We start from the raw sequence: 19,992 nt of genomic DNA on the forward strand, positions 1-19,992 counted from the left end.
CATAAGGTTAATATTTTACATAAACTTATCAATCCAAGTACCTCAAAATAATCAGTTTACTTTCTATTGCAGACTTTTTTCTATACATAGATACGGACACGTATTTTTTCACTACAATTGAAATCAGATCATGAAACTACTTTGTAAAATGCTTTATTCACTGACATTTCTTTCTATATCAGTAAGTCTTACAGAATCATTTCTTTAGGACTTCCAAGGATACTTTGTAACAGAATTCAATTTTTTAAGCATTTGCAGCATATCTTGGTTTCACATTCACCTTAGGGACACTTTTTCCTGCACTCACTCTCTAGAGTTTATTATACAGTTAACTAACTACTCAAAAAACATCTCTGCAATCCAAACACTTTCTGACCTCAGTGGATGAGGATTTAATAGAGGGTTCAAACTGTAAACGTGAGACCTGAAAATCTGACAGAGCCACACTGGATGGAGAAGATGGCAAAGAGACAAGAGCACAGAGCTCCTTGCCATGGCTCCTAGATGAGCTTTCAAAGACGAGCCTCCTTTCTACCAGATCATGTGAATTCCCGTGAAGACCAGACACATCCATTTTCAGAAATAAGGATAGTACAGTATGACTTTTCCACATAATGTAGAGGAAGGACATTCAAACATGTGCAAAGGGTACACTGGGAAAAATAGCAGATATGACTGTATTTAAAAACAAACAAAAACAAAAACAAAAACCCTCAGTATATTACCAAAAAAAACCAAAACTAAAAAAATGAAACCTTGGGAAAATTCTTGCAATACAAAAATAAGTAGCTCTAAATTATACAAAGACATCATACAAACCAAGAAAAACAGAAAAAAAGTGACAAGAATATGAGCAGTAAAGACAAATTAAGAGAAAAAATATAAAAAGGCACTAACACCAAAAACATTTTAAGCTTTTGTTCATGTGAAAATGGCAAAGTCTGAAGGTTTTATATTATATATACATAATGATAACATGATGATCAGAATGGCTAGGCAAAATAATCACTATTAAGATATATTGCTGGTAGAAAAACTTTCTGTGAAAGGTTCAGCAATACACAACAAAAGGTATTTTTGGTAAATATGCTGTTTTACTTCTTGAAAACTTTTCTTTAGAAAATATTTAAATACAGAGGATTACTCCCAGGTCTTAAAACCAACTGGAATTTACCCTGGGTAAGACTCAGTTTTACCCATGCCTGATTTAAATGATTTTGGTAATGGAATTCAGGATTTTTGAGCTGATAATATTTAGGTGAGATTTACATTTGAGTTAATACTGTAATGAGTCAAAATTTTGGAGGCACTGGGGTAGGGTAAATGTATTTTGCACATGGGAAGGATATGAATATTTGGGGCCCAGAAAGCAGACTGTAGTGGGCTGAATGGTGGTCCCCAAAGATACTAAGCTCCTAATCTCTGGAACCTGAACCTGTGAATTACCTTAATATGGCAAATTGTTTACAGAAAAGATTAAGTTAAGGAACTTTGCTATCATAAGTTGAAGAAACTCAATCTTTACAAACTCCTCAAATCAAAAACTGAGCATATGTCATGTAGTTTGTGTTTGAAGCCATCTGGCACATCATCCATTATCTCCATGTGAAGAAAAATGAAAATAAGACTCAGATAAAATGCAAGACAAGGACAGAACAAAGAACTATTGTGAAAACTATCGAAAGAAAAACAAAAATTGGTCCTTTCTTCAAAAGCCCAATTTGACAGAATAGTAGCTAACCTTACCAGATAAACAATAAAATATATTATAACAATTAAAACTTAAGCTGTTTTCTTGAACATAAATATTTATACTGAATACACAGAGATTCTTTTTCAGCATTGCATTCACATTTAAATAAAAACTAAATTGAAAGCTTTAAAGGCCATTAACTTCATAAATGTACACCATGATTAACAGAATGTGATTTAAGTTACATAAATTAGATTTAAACACATTCTACACTTCAGAGACATCTGCAATTATCTTGAAAAAGTCCAAATTTATATTCTGATCATTTACTAACAAAATACACTAAACAATTCTGTAAGTTTCGAAGGCTTTCCAAGTAAAGATCACTCAGAGCCTAAAACAAGTGCCAAGGAGATTGGCACATGATCAAGTTACACTGCTGGGTCTCATCTGTGTACCCCAACTCTTCAAATACTGGTCAGTTTAAGATAAACTTCTAAGGCAGTTTTGAGGAGGAAAAGGAAGGCCCCAAAATGTCAACCGATGGTGAGATTCAAGAAAAGTAGAAAAATAGCTTTTACAATACTCAGGAGAAGCTATTTCTGGCTATCTGGAGGCATCTTCTCTCCCATTCACTTTCTCTAAGTACCAGAGCCTCTACTGGGGTGGGGTCCTTCTCTCCTTTACTTCTTTTTCAAGGGTCCCTCAAAAAAATCAAACTGAATGGCAATCTATCACCATGTATTCAGATACTTTTAATGACAAAAAATTACAAGCAAATAGGACATTAATATCAATTTTTTTTTCAAAAACCGGAAACAACTTTCACAGGGAGAAAGGAGGGAAGTGATACTATAAAGGACCTGTGAAGATTTTTAGATGCTAACAAAGATTGAAATATCTGTACAACAGGGTTTAAAATAACTGATCAAAAACATTATGAATTTGTGATTATAATAACCCCTTTGGTGGGACTGTCATATAATCAATTTCTAACCAGTCAACACAGATAAACATCGTCCCTTTGACAACAGCAGGAAAGAAACGAGGCATCAAACATCCTAAAATATCTATACAGAAGGGGTCTCCTGCGAGGGATTCTCTGTATACCTTAAACCTTAGATCTGTGCCTGATACAGAAAACACTTTCAAACGTTTATTGATTTGGGAATAAAGTTGACATGGACAGCCTCAGACAACTTAAGTCTATATGATTATTGGCTGGAGTAAATCTTTGTTGTTTGCAAACAAGGACCCTGACTTAGGAAAACAGTACCTGTCCTCATCACACTTCCAAAGCACTGTTCTACCCCTCAAAGCAATACTGCCTACCTTTTTTCATGCCATGGCTTGTTTGGAAAATAAGAACACTTGTTCAACATGCTGGGAAAATTAGAACCGCAGCTGGCCCAGAGGCTAGCCTAGGCATTGAGCAGTCCTGTCCCCACTCAGTCACTCCAAGGCTGAGGGGAACAAGCTGTCAGAATCATCCTTGAAATTCTGGTTTCAAAACTCTGCCTTAAGAGAACAGCCAGCACCATTCAAACAAGCTTTCCAAAGCATCTGCACAGTGTCTTCCTCAAACTTCTCATGAGAAAAGCACTCCCAAACACGGAATCATCAAGAATATTAAGAACTATAATCCTGTAGAAAGGGACTTGGTCAAGTGTATCCACACTCACTGAGGCCTAGGAATATCCTTTGTCTAACTGTGAGCAACTCACTGACTCACAGAATATTGAAGTTGGAGGGAAGACACTTTCTAGGTTTATTTAGCTTTAAAAACAAGATGATAAAGAGCCCTAAACATTCTCCCTCCACCAGCTTCTCAAGCAATACAACCCTTTTTTTAACATCGCTTTCCACATCCAGCTAAGCTGAGCATAGTTTGGTTTGATCTTGGCCAAAAACCCCAACAGGGCAGTTGAGAGTTCACTACTCAATACAAAATCTATGGAATCTCTGCAATCTAGGTTACCAAAAACATCCCTCCTTCACCTTTTACAGAACAGCAAAAGGTGTCAGTTCCTCTACTAACAATCAGCATTATTTAGCTTCCAAAAACATCAGTCTGGCCCTCAGGGAGAAACACTATTTACACTGGGCTCACCTTACCATCCTCTCTCATCCTCAAGTCTGTTTCCATCAAATTGTAAACAATTTTCTGCTTTAAAATTTTAACTACCTTGATTCATCTTTGAACTCTGCAAATCACCTATAACAGTACCTCAGACAAAATAGCAGTTCCACAAATATATATTAAATTACAAATATTAGTAGATTGTTTGTCTTATCAACATTTCACTGCTCCCCCATCCCCCATCTAATGGGCTTGTTTTGTTTCATTATATCATAGGAAAGCAAGATTCTGTTACCTGTATGGTCAGAATCAGAGAACTAGAATCACTCGAATCCTCCCGCCCAGCCTGTAAGAATGGAGACCATCTCTACAACATTTTAGCCAATCCGCCTATCTTCAACACCACTGATATCACCATATTCGAGAGCCCTTGTTTAACATCTGTTGTAGTAATAGCAAAGTACTTTATTGTTCATGGTAATGAAGATCACTGAAGGACCTACAATAGTTGCCTCTAGAGTATAGCCTTTTCGATATAATGATGAGTTCACTGTGGGTTATTTGGTAGATTGTCACAAAAATAATCACCAAGGAATCACAGCTCCCTGAGTCCATACTCATCTGCAAAGGGACCTTGCTCCTCCTTCCATAAACAGGTAAAGTCTATTTCTCTACCTTGTGAATCTGGGCTGGCCCTGGGGCTTGATGCAACCACAATATTATAGCAGAAGGAATACTGTATGACTTCCAAATCTAAGCCCTTTATGAGGCCTTGCAGCTTCCACTTTCACCCTCCTGGAAAGCTACCCTGAGTTTAAATGTGAAGCAGCTCAGTCTATTCTCTTTGATGAAAGACCACGTAGAACAAAAGGCCCAGCAGTCCCAGTCATCCTAACAGACCTACTAAATACATATAAGCGAGCTCAGGTGAGACAGAACCAGCACTCAACTAATGAAAATAATTATATAAATTAAATAGTTGCTCTTTTAAGCCAACTACTCACATGCAAAAGGAGCCAGGAAGGAATAATCAAAAAGCAATCTGAATCAATCCCTTTTAGGGAACACCCACTGACACTACAGGGTATTCCCTCAAACCAACCACACCAAAAAGGAAACTGGAACTGCAGTGTACAAGCCATTCACAGAATACCTTTAAGAATATTGGTATTTGACCTGCAAGTATTCAGAATATCACATCGCAGAGAGGGGAGCTGTCATTTAAATTCTCATTTCTTCCTTGGCTCTCTCTGTCACTATCTCATTTTCAAAACAGAAAGATTATCTGGAATAATTTTTTAATTATCTGTAATCACTGGTTGTGAAATGAGTAACACACAATTCCAAACTGTGCAACTTTAAAGTCAAACAATTTCAGAAATGAAGAAATAAAGTGGTAGAAAAAAACTTACTTTCATTTCTCTTTTCTCTCTAAATTACTATGGTAATGAGAGACCTAACATTTCACAAGCTCAAAAGAAAAAGACATGTTAGGTCAGGCGTAGTGGCTCATGCCTGTAGTCCCAGCACTTTGGGAGGCTGAGGCCGGTGGATCACCTGAGCTCAGGAGTTCAAGACCAGCCAGGCCAACATGGTGAAACCCCATCTCCACTAAAAATACAAAAATTAGCTGGGAGCGGTGGCAGATGCCTGTAATCCCAGCTACTCGGGAGGATGAGGCAGTAGTAATCACTTGAACCCAGGAGGCGGAGGTTCCAGAGAGCCCAGATTGCGCCATCGCACTCCAGCCTGGGTGACAAGAGTGAAACTGCATCTAAATAAATAAATAAATAGAAATAAAGAAAGAAAAAGAGATGTTACACTTGCAATATCAGGTATTCCATATATCCATGTATTAAGTGAGTTGCTATCAGCTAATATTATATTGCCCCTATCTCCCTGCCGGCAACTCTTGATACCTAAGAGTGAGCAATTACTAAAACACTCATAAAATCTCACTCAGAACTCTGAACTCTCATCTTTAAAGCACTGTTACGCATCCACACAGCTAAGCATTTTGGAAACTAGATGGTTCTGAGTTTATTTAAGAAATCAAGTAAATATCCCAACAGCAACTTTCAACACATTTTACAGTTTTGTGTGTAAAATGGATTTTTAGAAAGCCCAATATAGGCCGGGCGCGGTGGCTCAAGCCTGTAATCCCAGCACTTTGGGAGGCCGAGACGGGCGGATCACGAGGTCAGGAGATCGAGACCATCCTGGCCAACACGGTGAAACCCCGTTTCTACTAAAAAAATACAAAAAACTAGCCGGGCGAGGTGGTGGGTGCCTGTAGTCCCAGCTACTCAGGAGGCTGAGGCGGGAGAATGGCGTAAACCCGGGAGGCGGAGCTTGCAGTGAGCTGAGATCCGGCCACTGCACTCCAGCCTGGGCGACAGAGCGAGACTCCGTCTCAAAAAAAAAAAAAAAAAAAAAAAAAAGAAAGCCCAATGTAATACTTTACACAAGTGCAGAAATACCACAATTACAAACAAGTTACTATGCCAGGCAGTGGAGGTGAACAATAGATAAGGCAGCTGACCCCTCCACAAAGACTGTTTCGTTGGGCATTCTGCCAAAAAATTAAACAGCAATGTGAGGCCAGACATGGTGACTCACACCTACAATCCCAGCATTTTGGGAGGCCAAAGCAAAAGGACTGTTTGAGCCCATGAGTTCAAAAGCAGCCTGGGCAACATAGTGAGATCCTGTCACAAAACAAAAAAAAAAAAAAAAAGAAATGTAGTACAAGGAAGTTAAAGGGTAGGAATAGGGAAGAAAGTTCTTTTGCTAGATGTCAAATGATCACCACTGAAAATACTAGTAACACTGAAATACTAATAAAAATAAAAACAGGAATATTTCTGTGGTCTTTAGTAAACTACACATCTGTGAAACCAGGATAAAAACAATCCCCTACTTGGCAGTACTGTTGTGATAAGGATCAATATACCTTAAATATGCTACAACAGTTGGCAAACAGTAGACATGAAAAGTGGTAACTACTATGATATTAGTTACAAGTACATATTAAAACCTAATTGAGAAATTATTAAATTATTTAGAGAACAAAACTGGAAAATGTTTGATAGCGTTTAAACCAACAAAATATATTAGCAACAAAGAATTCAGCTTTCTTTGTAGATTTGTTTAAAACCACTTTCCCATAAAAATCCTATTCCTATCCTAAACCAGGATCCTTCCTAATTGTACTAAATTAGAAACCAGAAAAAGCAATATAGACTAGCAGCGCCAACTGCCCTAGTTTTGAAGCTCAACTCTGCTACTTACTAGCTATATTATATCTCTTAGGCAAATGACTTCACCTCTCTGCCTCAGTGCCATACCTGCCAAATGGGATACCTGCCAAATGGGATACCCATAGGGGCACTGTGAGGAGTAAAGACATTACTAGGCATAACAGAGTCAGCTAGATATCAATTCCAGCTTTATTATCAATTATGATAGTTGTCTACGTGTATGATGGCCAAGTCCTAAACTAGGGTTAAAAGTAGATTACTAACAGCCATGCTTCCTAAATATTAAACATTTTCCTCATCTGACAGGCTTGGGCCTCAGAGGCGCTCCTGCCAAAGAAAAAAACAAAATAATTCACCCTCAGCATTTCTGGCCTCTGGCAAAAAATTCATAGTCCTTTTCTTGGGTAGAAAAAAAAAAATTTAACCCAGAATACCAAGGATTATGTTATTCCTCTATCAGTTCCCGAAAGGGTACTGCTTTGACAACAAAAGGCTTACCAGCTCCTATCAGATTCTTAGAACACTAGACAAAGGCAAAAGCAGCATTCTACTTGTAGAATACCTCTTACTATGGGGTCCTTGTTTGGTTAACAAAGTCTTCAGGGAGAGTTTGAAGGCTTAAAAGCCTGAACTCACTTCCAAGCTGTTCATCTAACAGGGAAAAGAAAAATTTAACTCATTTCAGTTATAATAAAATAAGGGGTTTATGAAGCTTCATGGAATGAGGCTCCCAAAACACCCTATATTCCTTTTAAACCTATTAACAGAAACTCACAACTGATTCATCCATTCTCTGATTCAGCTAACCACCAATGCCATTGATTATAATAGTCCCTCTCTGATCTCCAGTTATTTCACATCAGTTAAGCACAGTGCCATCATTATGGGATTCTACAGCCAGCCACACCTTTGAGCTATCACTTAAAGCCAATAACAGCATCACTTTCTATCAGACTCTGAGCCAGATGTCTACTACCAACAAGCAAATATATAATTCCACACGCTAAACTGAAAATCTCTCTGGCCAAGTCATGATTAGTACAACCCCATAAAAATTACCCAGGGAGCCACTAACCCAAGAAGGCCCTACTGTAGTTTAAATTGCTGCGAAATTTAACAACATTTTAATCACCAACAAAATATAAAAAGCTTATCCAAAATAACCCCTAAACCTCAACTCCATGTTCCAATGATTTTGCAAGTAGACTTCATGGGAACCTAAGAGTTGGAATTCCACAATTACAAAACTACTCTGAGAAGGTTCCAAATGGATACCCAAAAGGAGGTAGCTAGTTATCTCCACCTTTGGTTCAAGGGAGAAGAGAATGTATTAATAGTTCTCTGAATCCTTAATTTGTCCCTAGCTCATTTAAAGAGTTCTCTTATACCATCATCCTTCACAGTCCTTAATAAGAACAGCCTAATCTGCTATATACCCGCACTGATTCCATTCACACAGAAGCACTACTGCTATACATGTGCTGAGAGTTCTAGCCAGGAAGAGGAAACATTTGTAAAATATCAAGAGTTAGTAAAGGTACTCAGCATTTTATCCAGGTGCTCAGACCATTTTTTAATCCATGTGATGCCTAAAACTCTGGCAAAATCCAAAGGGCATTTGTGTTTTTAAGCCTCAAACTTGTGAATATATCAACAGAAATCCCATGAAGACAAGTGAGACACAAACCCAAACTGATCAACCCCAACAAAATTTTCTATGTACAGCAGTCAACAGTGTTCTCTTACTTCATAATACACAGGCCACTTTGATAAGCTCTGCCTCCTAATCAAACTCAATATTCTAACTAAGCTCCTCATGAGCACCCCAGTTTCAAGTTACTGTCTCACAATGTACCAAGAACAAGATACTCGGATTTCTGGAAAACCATCCACATAACTGATGCTTATTTTTTTGGTAGTGATCTTACTAATGGAACAAGGAATATAACATGCAAACTTACGAAAGCTATGCCAAGAAAAGTCATAAGGTTTGTTCTGGTTTCCATCTATATCCCAGAGCCCACAGAGTGGCTTCTAGTCTGACCTCACTGTACAGACAGAGACATGTATCAGATACTCTTTGAAGAACAGCTTGCTTGAACCCTAGCAAGGAACCAAGTGCCCACAGGTCTCACATCACATTTATTTTTCCTGCTTGGTAAATGCCACGACAGCCTATCATCACCCTATTTTAACGACTTTTCACCACCCGTAAGTGAAATAAAAACATTAACCATATTTTATAACTATAACATCAACATTTTTCCAATCAGTGCTTCCAAACCTTTTTTATGTGTGCATATGAAAAAAAATGTGTACAACACAATGAAAGAAATATAAGGCTGTTCTTGACTCAAGGACAATGACACAGAGCTCTAGTGAGTGGCCACAGGGCTAAGGGGATCCATATTTCAGCTGACAGGTCAAGTACTCACAATAGCACACAAATTGAGGAGCTACCAAATGTGGTATTGAGAAATACATACTTTTGGTTTTGTCCCCATGTCCTGGCACACAACTGCTTACATTCTTGGAATTTCCAAGGTGATGTATTTTTTGGATGCTAATGAGTTGACTGATGACTGGCAGTACCTAGCAGCTTCAGAAAGACCAGCAAATTAATTAACCCCAAAGGAGGGTTGTGGGAACCCTAACTGGGAGCTGGACGGTTAGAAGTTCTGAAGGCCCAGACTTAACAACTGATATCTGAAGTGGGGGCAGTCTTGTGGGACTGAGCCCTCAACCTGTGGGATCTGACACTATCTCCAGGTAAACAGTGTGAGAATTGAACTGGAGGACACCCAGCTGGTATCTGCTGCAGAAGTGATTGCGTATTTGCTGGTGGGGAAAAATCCCCCATATTTGGTCACAAAGTCTTCTATGCTGATTGTTGTTGTATGGTGTGAAAGCAGAGGAAAAAAGTTTGAGTTTTTTCCTTACATCAAAACAATCAGATGACTTCTCCTTCTTGGCAAGTTTATAACATTGTAAGTAATAATGTTATTAACTATACAAGAAAGTCACACTGGTCATAAGTCTAAGTAATTAACTCTTCCTGCACTTCAATTCTATATGAACTTCATTAGCAAGTAGATTAGAATAAAGCAAGCTATAAGATGAAGACAACTTCCTAGTGTAAGTACCCATTTGCTCCAAGGAAACAAAACATGTTCATCCTTTTCACAACACAAAAACCAGCCATCCAGTAGACAACACATTATTGGGTTACCACTGTTCTTCCCAGATAGATTCAAAGCTGTGGGCCAATTGTGTGTAAGGCAGTTTTGCTACAGAAGTACCTGTAGTATAATGAAAAATATAATTGCATTTTGCCTTTGTCCCAGGTTTGGGGCACAGAGATTCTAAAACCCTTAGAATTTCCTGAGTGACAGGAGTGTCTTTTGTTACCGATAATGTGGCCCTTTCAGCCATACCTAAGTTTGTGCAAGTGTCTGGTAACTCTCCGAGGGCCCCTATATAACTTCAGGATAGGGGCTGGTCACCAGAAAAAAACAACCAAGTGAGTAGCCTGTTAAAACTTTCAGCTGCCATGCAAAGGAGAAAAGGACTAGAGACTGAGTTCAATCACCAATGGCCAATGATACAATCAATCACGCCTACCTAATAAAACCTCCATAAAAACCCCTAACAATAGGGTTTGGGGAGCTTCCAGATTGGTAAATGAATCAAGGACAGTGTGCCGGAAAGGTCACAGAACTTCTGTGCTACCTCCCTGTCCCCTCATTCCCAATACCTTGACCTATACAAGGTCCTATCTCTTCCATTTGGCTCTTCAAACCTTTATAATAAGCCAGTAACAGTAATAAAGTTCTTTCCTGAGTTCTGTAAGACATTCTAGCAAATTATCAAACTTGATGGGGGGTGTGGCCAAGTTTGATAATGGGAATCCCCAAATCTGTAGTCATCCAAGCAGGAGTATAAGTATCCTGAACACCCTATTTGTGACTAGCCTCCTAAGTGAGGATAATCTCAAAGCACTGAGTCCTTTAACTTGTGAGATCTAATGCTAACTCCAGGTAAATAGTGTCAGAAATGAATTCAATTGTTGGATACATGATTGTTGTCAGAGAACTGGAGAATTGCTTAGTGTCAGAAAACACCCCAAGGTGTCAATACTGAAAATATAAAATAAAAATTTCCTTATTTCCATTAATATTGGTAATTGGTTTTTATAACTATCCAAATACATAAACAAGCCTAAAAACAAGTAAAACAAATTCCAAGTGAATTAGAGATAAAGTGGCAAGATACGGTTTATGAATATATTTTTCTCCATCATATATCAATAGTTCATTTACAAACTGATGTGAAAATATTATCAAGGATTATCAAATCAGATGTCCTTCAAATACCTAGCAGACTCCTGACTTCAAGAACATCCTCTAAAAGTGAAGAAAGAGCATGTAAGAGCACACCCTCCTTGCTCAGGAAAGTTAGAGAGTACCTTCCTTCCTTTCGACTCCATAGAGAATCACAGTTTTTTGTTTGTTTGTTTGTTTGTTTGTTTTCTGACAGAAGGTTTCACTCTGTTGCCCAGGCTGGAGTGCAGCGGCATGATCATGTCTTACTGCGGCTTTCACCTCTCAAGCTTAAACGACACTCCCACCACAGCCTCCTGGGTAGCTGGGATTACAGGCCACCATGCCTAGCTAATTTTTGTATTTTTTGTAGAGAAGAGGTTTCACCATGTTGCCCAGGTTCAGTGAATTTTTTATTCCAAGCTGACTTCTCTCCACCCTCCAGGGTACGCCTGACTACCTTGTCCAACTGACCAATTACTTTATCCTCAAAGCAAACAATTCATACCACTACTTTACCTGTAATAGTTGTTTTTCACCATGATGTGTCCTTAGGAATCCAGAAAGGCAAAAGAATAATTAAGTCATATACATAATTTTGTTTATATTTTAATTTAATTAAGACCATTTAGAGAGGTCTTATAATAACCTGTTACCAGTACACGGTCCTTTTTTTTGTTTGTTTTTCTGGGGTTTTTTTTTTTTTTGAGATTTTGTTCTTGTTGCCCAGGCTGGAGTGCAATGGCACGATCTCGGCTCACTGCAACCTCCACCTCCTGGGTTCAAGCAATTCTCCTGCCTCAGCCTCCCAAGTAGCTGAGACTATCGGTGCCCGGCACCACACCCAGCTAATTTTTGTATTTTTAGTAGAGACGGGGTTTCACCATGATGGCCAGGCTGCTCTCCACCTCCTGACCTGAGATGATCCATCCGCCTCAGCATCCCAAAGTGCTAAGATTACAGGCATGAGCCACCATGCCTAGCCTCCATCTGCATGACTTCTGACCATTGGAAATCTGACAGAACATTCTAATGAGTCCGACAACTCAGTTCTTCTCGTAACAGCACCTGTCATTTAATAGGAACTCAAATATTCCTTCAATAAATAACAAATCGAAGCTCAAATGTCTGATTTAACATCTTGAGGACAAACAGTTTCACTAAGAGACACAATAGGGTGTTTTATCCGTATTTCCTGATGGGTCCAATCTGTTGTTTCTTTTTTTTCCTCATTAATCAAAACGTGTAACTGGATGTTATGCAGGTTCTCTGAAAAAGTTACCAGAAGCTTTTAGTAGAAAAATGCTAACAATAGAACTTCATGACACAAAAATTAGTCAGACATCTTCTGGCTTAGAAAAAGATATGTGGCATTTTTAACTGCCATGAGTCATAAGACATGTGGCGATCTTTTGTATACTTCACCAACTTTCCATTTCAGTGCTGCATTACACTATGTAATCATTTTTAAGAAATGTTAGGTAACAATTCAGTCAAATTTAAATCAAAATCCAACTATGTCACTACAAAAGCAAATCACAAAGGTAGAAAATGAGCAGGCATCTTCCACACAAAGGTAATACTGTAATAATCAGCAATGTTATGCTCCTCTTCCCATCCGAATGGCTTCTTTTGACCCTCATTAAGTAACTCCCAATTTCAAAAACATTAACATGTGAATGACACTTTTATTTCCTAGTGGACACAATAAAAAACTATTTGCTGCCCATAAATGTACTCTACAAATTGAAAGTTTTAAAAGGCTGGACTAAATTAAGAATAATCAAGAGCATGAATGGAATTCAAAGAAGATATGTTGCATTCTATCTACTTCATGTGTATATAGTACATGAAAGAATCTCGACTGAAATGTTTCTAATTTGTTCCTTACAAAGAAAATCAAAAGAGCAAATTAGTTGTAGAACATTATGAGAGAGACTTTAATAATTTAGTTAAAGTTACATGAAGGAACAGGAATAGGAAAAAAGGAAAGCTGGTTATGAAATTATTACTGCTAAAGGGTGAATGACACCAACTGGACAATATACTGGTCATTAAAAGGTAATTACTAATTAAAACACAAGTAGGTCATCAGATTTTTATTATTCAATCTTGGATGAGAAATCCTATCCACTTCCAGTCCTCACAAAACTGACTTCTGATGACTTAATCTGATTCCCAAGGATTGGGAAGGCAATGCCCTGAAGGGTCTCAGCATTCTAAGCACTGAACACAAATTTTAAAAGCTGGACTCTGATGTGGGATTGATCTTCATTTGGTGGGACTAGTCTTGCCTAACCACTGGCTCCTCAACTTCACCAGAGAACATCTTATTACTTGACATGTCTTTTGATTGTCTGCAAAGATTAACGAGCCCTAATGAACGGGTCAACTCATGTTCCAGGGTATAAAGGACAGGTCTCCAGTTTTCACTGTATCCAAATACAGAGCATCCCAATACATATTTGTACATCATATGTGTGCATATAAATATACTTTCATATCCTTCACCACTGGCACAGTTAAGTCAGAGATGATCAAGGCTTAACTACAATTTGCTCCAAACACAAATTTTGTCTTTTTTTGGCTGGATACAACTACTATCTGCAAAGCCCACAAATGTCTGAAAATGAGAGATAACCTATTCCTAAGAAAATAATTAATGTAGACAAGGTTAATGGGCCAAAACTACCAGATGAAAGGCTGACGGAGAACTTTACACTATATGGATCACACTGGCAGCACCTAAGCCCACTGGTTTATCTTAACAAGAGCTCCAACAAGAAATCATATGCCTCCTGATGTGATACAACAGGAAGCGCACAGCACTGCCTATGAACTAAGTGTTCTTGCCAAAAATCTGACCAAGTTTCTGTAACTACCAGTTAAAGGTAAGTAACAGAGCATGAAGGAACATGTTAAACACTAAAAGGATGCAATCAGCCAAATTTGAAATGTATAAAATGCTACAAAATTAACCACTTTTTTCAATGAATAAATGGTAAGGAAAAGAAAGAAGAAGGAAATACCATAGACTTAAAGAAACTTAAGAGACATATCAGCCAAATACAATGTCTGCAGAGACCTTGCTGAGGTCTCAACTAGAACAAATTAACTGTAAATAAAGCATTAACAAAGTTTTTGGGGAAATGTGAACATTGAGTAGCTATCTAGTAATATTGTTTTGTTCATTTAATTGTATCAAGGTTATATACTTAAGAGTCCTTATCCCTTAGAAGACATGTAACATATTTATATGGATAAAATAATGATAATCAGAATTTGCTTTAAAGTATTTCAGTAGAGATAGCCGGAGGGAGGAAGAATAAGATTGGTTATACGTTGGTAATTGTTGATGCTATATAATGGGTACATGGGTGTTCATTATACTACTCTATTTTTGTATACGTTTGAAATTTTCTACTATTAAAAGTTTTCAAAAATTAAATGTTCTTTCTTCTAACGCTGCCAAAAAGAAAGTGGGGTGAGGATGTATAAAAATTTTGCTAAAAGTGTCAGTTTGTCCTTACGACAGTCTGTACGCAGTGTGTCCTCAGAGTTCATGGCTGTGCCACCTTGTCCACTGACTTCACAGGTCTACTTCCTACTAATCTTCTTCAGCTGTACCCAGGCACATAAGTCATTCGAGAATCCTGGAGCAATTTATTCCTTTTATCTCTCTAGGCCAGTAGAGTTTTAGGTTTTCGCCAAACATTTTTTCCCTAGTGGCAGATCCGGTGTTCCTAACTTCATAGCAACACAAATCTTTCTACTTTAATGTTCAGTAAGGCTTACTGGATAACCTTAATAAGCCTTATAAACGGCTGACCAAGATATAAATGGTAGGTCCACATCTCATAACCCAGTGCAAATGAAGACTCCTCAAAAGCCGTTTGATTCAGAAAATCATTCCTGTAAGCGCCAACTGCTTTCAAGAATTAGTAAAACACTAAGGTTTACAACGTGTAAACTGTGACCAGACCAAGGTCACACAGTTCTGCCCCTTATTAGCTGTATGACTTTGGAAATTTTATTTAACCTCTCTGTGCTTCAGTTTCCTCATCTATACTAACTATGATACCTACTTCATAAGGTTGTCGTGAGAATTAAAGGAGTTAATATAAAGTGCTTAGAGCAGGGTTTGACACACATCCAGAGTTATTATTTCTACCACACAGCCCCTATACATGCTCAATCTCTCAAAGAACATACACTTCTTCAGAGTAGGCTCTAGATTTAATTCATCTTTAAGGATCCCAGTGCTTCTTATCATTGGTAATATCTTTATCCATCTATTGAAGATACATACAGATACAGATTTGTTAACTGTTACATTTGTGCCTCTCTTTCCTTATCCTTAAAAGAGCTTCTCTAAAAGGGAGTGAATATGTTCGTATGCACTTGATTTTCCTTTCTGATTAATGTTCATTTGGCATTTCTACCTAGAGAAAATGAACACCAAGATGAAGTCACAAGTTTTTCTTAGTGCATCTTATTAACTGGACATTTTTGCCTAGATTTGGAACTCATAAAACCATGTAGTGATAATCCAAATATTTACTACACCTTATCTGAAAACCATCACCCTAAATGTATGAGCTAAATTGAAAACCACTTTAACTGGATTCAGTTGGGAATACTCTCTGGAAACTTTCCATATCATTTCTACTCTGTGTCTGTTCAATTCTGAAAGTTTTGTCAACATCCCTTTGTTGCTAGTAGTAAAGTTCAAGTGGCATATAAATGAAAACTTTCTGCAATGTGGGAAAGCCCTATTTAATTATTTTCTTATCAAAAATGTCACACATTAAGCATCCCCAAATTATTTTAAGGTGCAATAGCTGTTAGAAACCTTCCTTCTCCTAGCAACAAAAAGCATTTTCAGGACAAATTCATGTTCCTACCATTTCCAAGGTCAAAGACAACTAAGCAATATTCCCTTTAGAATAGTATAAGGTATAAGCATCAAGTATGAGAGGAATAGGTGAATCCTGACTCTGGAATATATCACTTCTACAGTTCCTGGGCTTTAACTAGTATAAAAACTTTTTTTCCAAGCAGATGGACTTCCCATTGATGATTTATCATGGTCCCCACAATATATAGTAATGAATATTAGATGTTAGTCTGGCTTATGGCTAATCCTACAAGTCTCGTTTTTCAACTAACTTCATTATCTATATATATATAAACTTACATAAACTGTATAAACCTCCAAGAGCAATAAATGACATTTTGTTTCTTAGGATTGCTAACAAATTCAGTTGAATTTAATAATTTCCAAATGATGTAATTTTTGTCCCTGGCTACAGATTTTTGCTACATAAAATGAGGAATTAGAAATTTAACCAGCTGAATTTTGTAAGTTCTTAGTTTTAAATGCAGAACAACTTAACCTTCCCTCCACTCCTTACTTTTCCTGTCTTCCTCTATTCCACTCCAATGAAGTCAAAACATTATTTACAGACACTTCTTAACAGGTCAGTAAACTTTGTATCTTTCCCAGATTTCTTGGAAGATTCACAAAACATCCTTCTTCCTCTTTATGGTTTCCTTTTTATTATTACCAATTTAAAAAACAATTAGGGATACTTTTAAATCAGTCTGCAGGAAGCCTCCTTTTTTTCCTCCAAATATACTGATGTGCAGTGCCACCAAAACCCACCACCACCTGTACTCTAATTTCAATTCGCAGCATCCAGAACAATAGCTCTGGAGCATCTAATCTTCTAAATAAACATCCTGTTGCTATGCAAACACTTCCAAGTTAAACAATTTTTTAAAAGCACAAAGTTTTTAAGGCCACCAAAAATGTAAAAGACAAAGCTACAGAAACTTAACGCTACCCAAAATATTTAGAGCTCCAGAACTCTTCAGCCATGAATTGATAATATAGTACAGTTAAAAAAAAAAAACAAGGTGGGGGGAAGATGGTGATAGATAAAGAGCTAAAAGTACCTTTGAGTGAAAAATAAATTATTAAAAGAGTATTTGCCAAACACCTAGCTACTATCACTCTGATTAGCACACAATTCGGTTAGGCACTTTCCAGGGAAAATCCCTATGCCCAAGGATCCTTAACGAATCACGATTCTCATCTGAAAAAAAAAAAAAAATTAGAATGCTGACAACACTAAGGTAAATTCAATTCACAAAAGCATTTCTCAAAAACTATGTTTCTAAAAAAGGGGGCTTCTGTCACAAGTGGCACACGTTGGGCAACTCAGTTGCTCTTCACGAGGAATCAACATCAGGAGGTTTTGGAAGAACGATTTTTTGGTAGTTGGGTAGCTTGTGAAAAAAAATGTTTTCAGGCAAATCCTCATCCCTCCTCAAAAAAAAAATGAAAAACTGGTTTTATAAAGCAAGTAAGTCATATTCTAAACAACTGTGTTCACAGGTTAGCTCATTAAAGTCAGTGAGATATGGTCATAAATTATATAAATATCTTTACATGTACAAAAACATTATCTTCAAATAACTGATAAATTAATCAACTTTCTAAGACAGGACCTCTACACTTATAACTCTACATTTACAAACGGAAAAATATTTTTTTCCCTAAAGTATTCTTACATTCAGACTTCAGAAAAATTCAATGATCCAACAGTATTAAAGAAAACATGACACTATGGTCTTAAATAAATATAACTTGAAGTTTATTTTATCTAAAATAAACATATATTTAGAAAATAAACTGAAGAGTAGATAAATGCATAAACCATAATCTATAAAAGGAAGACTGTGAGGAGCAGAGTGAATTTTTATTGAATTTTTATAGAAATCTGTTTCCCAAATTAAATATGTAATCTCTATTTGTGCATGTAAATATATACACACACATCTCCAATAAAACTCCACTGACTTGTAACAGGCAACTGTAATAAAGTGATTAAAAGAGAGTGATGTAGCAATAAAAAGAGCAAAAACTACGTGAAGTCAAACAATGAAAAAAATTAATCCTTCAGAGCTTCCATTAGTCATCAGAATCATCTTACAACAAATCTTTTTTATTTGTGATAGATTTGAGCATTTGAAGAAGCCAGTACTCAAGACTTATCAGACTTGAATATCCAATTTTGTGCTTTTTGCCCCATACCTTCCTACAACTACTGTATGACATATAGTTCTTTTTAATAAATTAAACGTAAGTTTATCTGATAATTCTGAAATATCCTTCGAATAAAAGTGGAGATTCCACAAATACAGTGTGCCCAACAGTGGAGAAATCAGTCCTTTGATGATTTCAAGTCTTCACTTTCATTTGTATTTTCTTTTTTTGAGATGGAGTTATTTATTTATTTTGAGACAGAGTTTCGCTTTTGTTGACCAGGCTGGAGTGCCACAGCACGATCTCAGCTCACTGCAACCTCTGCCTCCCCGGTTCAAGCGATTCTCCTGCCTCAGACTCCCAAGTAGCTGGGATTACAGGCATGTGTCACCTCACCCAGCTAATTTTGTATTTTTAGTAGAGGCAGAGGTTCTCCATGTTGGTCAGACTGGTCTTGAACTCCCAACCTTAGGTGATCTGCCTGCTGTGGCCTCCCAAAGTGCTGGGATTACAGGCATGAGCCACCGTGCCCAGCCCAAGCCAAATTTTAAAGAAATGAGTGACCACTTTTACCACAGAGTTAATGTCTGTATTCCAGAGCAAACCAGCAGATTGTCTGCAAAAATTACAGATTTGCACTTTTAATTTTTTAAGTCATGCAAATCACAGGACCAGATTTAGAAGTGTTAATATATGTAAGCAACTGAGAACTTATACTAAAATATAGGTACTGATAGTACAAAAACACACACTGTCAACTTAGGGCTGGCCATCTCTATCAAGTCTCCAGCTCCCCTCCCTGATGTGTGCACTCCCATTCCCTGAGTCTTTCACTGAGGTCTGAGCCAGCACAGACACATCTGCTTAACTCCAAAGTAGGGTAGGCCCATTGCTGGATCCCTAAGACATGGTGTTCAATCAAGAAAGAGTTATCATGAGACTCTCAGCACCCTTTATGCTCATTCTCTCTCATGAGATAACAGCAGGATCAAAGGTGCCCAGGACAGATCCACTCCTGCACCATCCTCACCCTGGTTCCAGCTAAAAATCAATTAGTATGTAACATCAGGGGTTGAACATTTATGTAATCAATGAAGGATCAACTCTGGTCTACTACACTATGAGCTTAGTGTAGGCCCTGCTAAGGGCAGGGGCCTATTCCTGTACTGTATTCATTTCTGTACCAAGAATCTCGCTTACTGTATGGTTTCTAGGTGTCCAATATGTGATTCGTGAATGAATGTATATAAATAACTGTGTTGAATCCCAAAAGCTGGAAAATAAAGAGGAGCCTTCCAACGGGAAGAGGCAGAAATAAAAAGAGAGATGTGAAAAGCGAGGAGAAGGCAGCCACAGTATAAAGAGACGGTGAGGGCAATCAAGGTGAATAATCAAAGTGGGAATACGTATGCCCCTCCACCACATAATTAAGTTCTGATAGGTTCCGCTGTCCCAAGCCTCCATTGTTAAATTCTTCCATATGTATCAAAGCAGGCCGAACTGCAAACCTATCATTTCTATAACGACAAAAACAGAGCCATTTAGAACAAAGGCATTTTTAATCCACATAGAAAGCTACTGACAGACAC

At 37.6% G+C, this 19,992-nt stretch overlaps 1 protein-coding gene and 1 non-coding gene across 4 annotated transcripts in view; one reads left to right on the plus strand and one right to left on the minus strand.

Annotated features, from left to right (window-relative positions):
- MAP2K4 (mitogen-activated protein kinase kinase 4) overlaps nucleotides 1-19,992 on the minus strand; it is a 129,049-nt gene that overhangs the window by 95,761 nt on the left and 13,296 nt on the right. The gene's annotated exons all lie outside the window — the stretch shown is intronic.
- Nucleotides 17,537-17,676, plus strand: LOC115895044. The gene has a single exon (XR_004055249.1). It is a non-coding gene; the product is annotated as a U11 spliceosomal RNA (small nuclear RNA).

Source organism: Rhinopithecus roxellana, chromosome 19 (genome assembly GCF_007565055.1).
Source record: "Rhinopithecus roxellana isolate Shanxi Qingling chromosome 19, ASM756505v1, whole genome shotgun sequence".
In the NCBI taxonomy this organism is placed as follows: domain Eukaryota; kingdom Metazoa; phylum Chordata; class Mammalia; order Primates; family Cercopithecidae; genus Rhinopithecus; species Rhinopithecus roxellana.